General features: G+C 45.4%; 1 long non-coding RNA gene across 1 annotated transcript; it reads left to right on the forward strand.

Annotated features, from left to right (window-relative positions):
- The first annotated feature begins 2,694 nt into the window (after window positions 1-2,694).
- LOC109747105 (uncharacterized) lies at window positions 2,695-5,036 on the forward strand. Its single transcript, XR_002228987.4, has 4 exons — window positions 2,695-2,882; window positions 3,334-3,381; window positions 3,489-3,533; window positions 4,715-5,036. It is a non-coding gene; the product is annotated as an uncharacterized lncRNA (long non-coding RNA).
- The last annotated feature ends 364 nt before the right edge of the window (window positions 5,037-5,400 follow it).

The following is a 5,400-nucleotide window of genomic DNA, read 5'->3' on the forward strand; positions in this document are numbered from 1 at the left end:
TACTGCCCTAAATAAATCTAGGGTTCATATGAACACCTAGGGTTCATATGAACACCTAGGGTTCATATATATGAACATCATCAATCAGCAACATATGAATTGCCCTACCAAAGAGAGAGAGGGAGAGAGGAGGGCAGGGGAGAGGAGAGGGAGAGCCTTACGGTCGACGGCGAGGGCGGGCTCGGGCTCGGGCGGCGGCGGTCCTGGGCAGGCTCGGGCGGCGGCGGTGAGGTCGAGGGCGGCGACGGTGAGGTCGAGGGCGGCGGCGGTGAGGTCGAGGGCGGCGACGGTGAGGTCGAGGGCGGCCGAGGGCGGCGGCGGTGAGGTTGAGGGCGGCCTTGGGTGGCGGCGGTGAGGTTGAGGGTGGCCACGGGCGGCGGCGGTGAGGTCGAGGGCGTGCGCGAACGACGGCGGCGACAGAGGAGTTGGGGGAGTTGGGGGAATAGGGAGGAGAGAGGGAAAGGACTTAGCAAAATTTTGAGCCCGTGCGTGGTTAAGTCAAACTAGCAGTAGTGCTGGTAGGAAAAACACGCTACTGCTAAGTTAGCTATAGCGCTTTCAGCCAAAACGCGCTACTGCTACAGGAAGTAGCTATTTATTTTTCTTTTCCTTTTATCTAAGGAACTTAGCTATAGCGCGGGAACACAAAACGCGCTACTGCTAATGTAGCTATAGCGCTTTGTGAGAACAAGCGCTACTATTATGCCTTTCTCCACTATTTTTCTTTTGTTTTTGTTTTTTTATTTCTCCTTTTTCTATTTCTTTCATTTTCATTTACTTTTCTATTTATTTTTCTACTTATTTTATTTTTCTTAGCAGTAGCGCTCTACAACAGAAACGCGCTGCTACAAGGCACTTAGCAATAGCGTGTTTCCCTGAGGCTCACTACTACTATTCCTAGCCTACTGGCAATAGTGTGGGAATTATAGTAGTAGCGCTTTTTTGGGCAGACGCGCTACTGCTACAACTATAGTTGTAGCGTGCTTTTGTGTCAAGCGCTACTACTAAGTAGCAGTAGCACTTAGTTTTGCCCAGCGCTACTGCTATACCTCTGTGTATAAGGTTTTCCCTAGTAGTGGTAGGTGGCTGTGGACAAAAACTACAAAAAGTGCAGTTTCGGCAGAGGTAGCCGGTTGATCCGGGCCAGGAGCCGAATGATCCGCGCGGATCTGTATGATCCGTGCCAAGGTCCGGATGATCCGGGTAGGTCACTGCACACGGGGGTGGCTCGGGATGAACTTGAAAACGGCAAAAAATCGAGGATTTCAGGGATTTTTGATGGGTTTCGTGGTGGAGATGGTGGGGAAAGGTAAGATGCACTTGCAACACAAAGAATACACAGATCAAAATCAACAAAACTTCATCATACCAACAAATCCCCTCAAGACCTCCATTTGTGGGGATTTTTGGATTTTAGGACAAAACCAACTAGAAAACGGTGGGGGGACTCCAAATTCGTGATCAACGTGGCTCGTGATACCAAGATGATGTAGGGTAGAACCCTAGATGCCCGATCTTTCATGATTGGAGCGGATCCCGTGAAGAACACGAGGGAAACACTCAAATCAACAGAAAACGATCACACATGTGCTAGATCCTTGAACAATACGAGTGATACACGATTCAAATGCAACACAGGACGATACAAAAGGTCTTCTCCGTGAGGAGGTCTTGAGGGGTCTTCCTGTGATGGGGTCTTGAATCCACTTGGCGGATCTTCTCCGTAGAGGTCGTGAACTCCGATGGGGAAGGTATCAAGTCGATGAGCAAAGCTCTATCTCTCAAATGAGCTAAACCTATGCTAACCCTAGAAAAGTGGAGGTGGAGTCGTTTATATAGGCTAGGGGGTGAAGGGGTACATGGGCTTCGGCCCAAAATGCACACGCAGGTGGTTGTCCGTTGGTTGCCCGGATGATCCGGGTGTCAGGGGTCCGGATGATCCGGGTGGCTGTCCGGATCGTCCGGATGTGTCGCAGCCGTCGAGGGAGGTCCGGATGACCGGGATGTGGTCTGGACGTCCGGGTGGTTCCGGATGATCCGGGTGTCGGTCCGGATCGTCCGGCTTCCCGGGGAGGCTTGCTGGTCTCGGGTGCCACTTATCCGGATCGTTCGGGTCGGGGTCCGGATCATCCGGGCTGGGGCCGGATCATCCGGACGACGGTCCGGATCATCTGGGCAAGAGCAGACTTGGTCGTTTTCTTCTCCATCTTCACGTTCCTCTTCTCCCTTCGGTTGATTTTGCTCCTTAGCTTCTCCATGGCTAACTCCTAGGTACCTGAGTATGCAAAGTGTCTCCGTTTGAGGTAGTAGCCATGTCTCATGTGTTTCAAAGAGGAATTGCGAGAGGAGCGATGTCACCTCGGTTTCGAGAGCTCTTGTACGTGCTCATGTCATGGGTCCACTAGGCACTTGGTGAGACGATGATAGGTCCATGGGGATGACCTTGGGATGTTCTGCATCAATTTATATTTAGGGCCCTCCCCTCGTGGGGCCGGGTGGTCGCCCCTTTTGCTCAGCCTATAGGCCGGCCCTGCAAAGGGTTACGTGGTTACGTTGGCTATCCTCGGTAGTATGTAAACAATGATGCTTGCAGCCTCCGCGAGGGCATGCATGGTCGACCAGGCCAAGCTGACAAGTGAGGAATATCCTATTTGACACATTCTGCGTCAAAGTGTCGAGGCGCCGCACACCCTTCGACCCGATTTGGGCCGGCCTTTTTATCTCTTCGATGTTTCTCTCCTTCCTCGCGTTTTCCTCAGACTCCACAGGGGAAGGGAACCCGGTGACTGTTTCAACTCCCCTTCCTCGTTCGTGCGGCGGATCTCCCATTCATCTGCTTCTTCCTCTTGGGATCCTACTCCGGCAAGAGCACCGTTGCCCTCGTAAGCAGCTGACGCGCCCCTCCCCCACCCCGATTCGTTTGCGGCAGCGGATACCTTCTCTCCCTCTTGATTCTTCACCGTTGTTCGCTTCTCATCCGCTTCGCGCCTTGGGAGGTACTCCCTCCGTTCCAAAATAGATGACTAACTTTGTACTAAATTTAGTACTCCCTCCGTCCCAAAATTCTTGTCTTAGATTTGTCTAGATACGGATGTATCTAACACTAAAACATAACTAGATACATCTGTATTTAGACAAATGTAAGACAAGAATTTTGGGACGGAGGGAGTACAAAGTTGGGTCATCTATTTTGGAACGGAGGGAGTAGGTGGATGGTTCTTCTTCATCTGTCTCACCTCCTTTTCTCGCGCTGATTTTGTGGTATTCCCAGCTGACATATCTCTATGATATAAGCTAGGGTTTCTTGATTTCTTTTTTTTTAATTGTTTGCAGACGGTGTGGCGTGTTATTCCCCAGGATAGCACTTCAATTTTGGTCCAGGTTTGTCAGATCTTCGCTGCCCTTTGGTCAGATTTGTGGTTTCCCCCCTTTTTGTTCAAGTTTCCTAGCTAACTGTATTTTCCATGTGTTTCTATTTTTGTTGGCAGATTTGGCTTAGATCCAGTAGACTGTTGTGCTTCTATAGGGCAAAGGTAAATCGTTTCGTCAAGTACGAGTAGTAGCTGGACTATTTTAGTTCTGGTGCTTGGCTTTTTGTTCATAAGCTAGGGGTGGAGTTTTGGTTTAGGTCTGGTGCTTGTACCTATAGTGGAATTGTGGTGCCAAGCATATAGTTCTTGTTTTTGCACATATGGTGCTTCTACATATAGTGGTATTGATTTCTCACTTTTTTAAACAGCTTTACTTCCCTAGAGTTGATTCATTCCACTGGACCTTCTTTTTGTGTGAACAATCTGTTTGAAAAAAATCAATTTTTTCGCATCAAATTTTATCACTCAACAGCAAATCAACAAGATAACATCAAACCTGGTTTGTTTCCTTTTTCCTAATTTCCATTGTCTGTGTTTTTCTTCTATGGATTTTGTGTGGTAGGAACCTATCACCTATTAAAAGATTGTCCAGGTAATGTACTGTCTAGTTGATATCAACATGGTAGTGTTGTTGCACAAACTCAAATTTCTTCTCTTATATAGATTACCAACCTCAACACTCTTTCAAGTCTTCTGAATTGAATTTTGAAAATGTTGAAGATTTTGTCTGTACTTCCCCTGAGAACTACCCATTCCAGGAAAGCACCTGAGTTAACTAATCATGCATATTGTTCTTGTAAATGTTTTTCTAATATCTTTAGGTGGCATTTTCAAAGGACCCATTTTACCTTTTTATTTGACATGTACAACGACAGATGTGCTCTGTATTGATTCTTTTACATGAATTTATGGGATGGAAAAATTATGAAGGACTATCGTGCTATAAGTTTTCCTGGTTTACTGGCAACAATGCTACTTCTTTTCAACTACTTTCTTTTTATATTGTACTACTATTAGCAATGCTCTTGACCCCCAAACATTCTCTTTGTCGGAGATGCCCACTCTATATATCGCTCTCAAGAGCTCTGTTTCTCTGCTATGGATGTACTAGCTGCTACTATAACATGTTTGTTCAGTTAATTTAACTTGAAGCGCCTCATGTATGTTTGGCAGCTTAATTAACATCCACTTCTCTAGTCTGCAAGTTTTGCGAGGTCAATTAAATAGTAGCCACTTGCTTCCCTGAAATAACACTAGCTAGTTGTTTGTTGATCTACAGTAACTAGTTTGTGTATTTTTTTTCTTTTCTACTGTTTTAGGAAATCATTCCTCAATTTTGGCAGATTGTTGCTTACAAAATGGCAAAATTCAACCTGAACAACATAGACTTTGAGGCACTGGATGATGCTTCAACCAAGAAGAGAAAGAGCGCCTTTAGATGTTTCTAGAAAGGAAAGGAGTAGTCACAAATATATGCTACATTGATGTGTATTTCCATTTTATCTTATCAACATATACCTCAGAAAGCATGATGTTGTTTACTTCCTATGACAAACAGAATTGTTCCTAGTGTGCAAGTGTTCTAAACAAATGTGTATTTTTCTTGCTACTTTCCTATGTGCTCACACTACAATATCGCATCAAAAATAGGGATTATGTTCTGAACTTTTTTTGGCTCTATTTGGGTACAATGTTTGATAACTATCTATCTGAACATGACTTGATTGTTTATATACCATCTAATAATAATTTCGTCCTAAATGAGTCAATATTGGGGATAACGCTTATCGGGTACTTATTGGTCGACCCATGATAAGGGGTAAATCGGTCAGTTTACCGGCATATCGGCCGATTTATCACCATATCGGCTGATTTATTGTACGATTTATCTTATCGGTCAGACATCGATAAGCGATAAATCGGTTGATTTATCGGAATATCAGAAGATATCTTGAACGGTGAAATGAGTTAAGCATGAATAGAGTTAAAATGAACTAATGTAATTTTAGTCAAATTGTTCCCAAATGAA

The sequence above is a fragment of the Aegilops tauschii genome, chromosome 6 (assembly GCF_002575655.3).
Source record: "Aegilops tauschii subsp. strangulata cultivar AL8/78 chromosome 6, Aet v6.0, whole genome shotgun sequence".
Taxonomy (NCBI): domain Eukaryota; kingdom Viridiplantae; phylum Streptophyta; class Magnoliopsida; order Poales; family Poaceae; genus Aegilops; species Aegilops tauschii.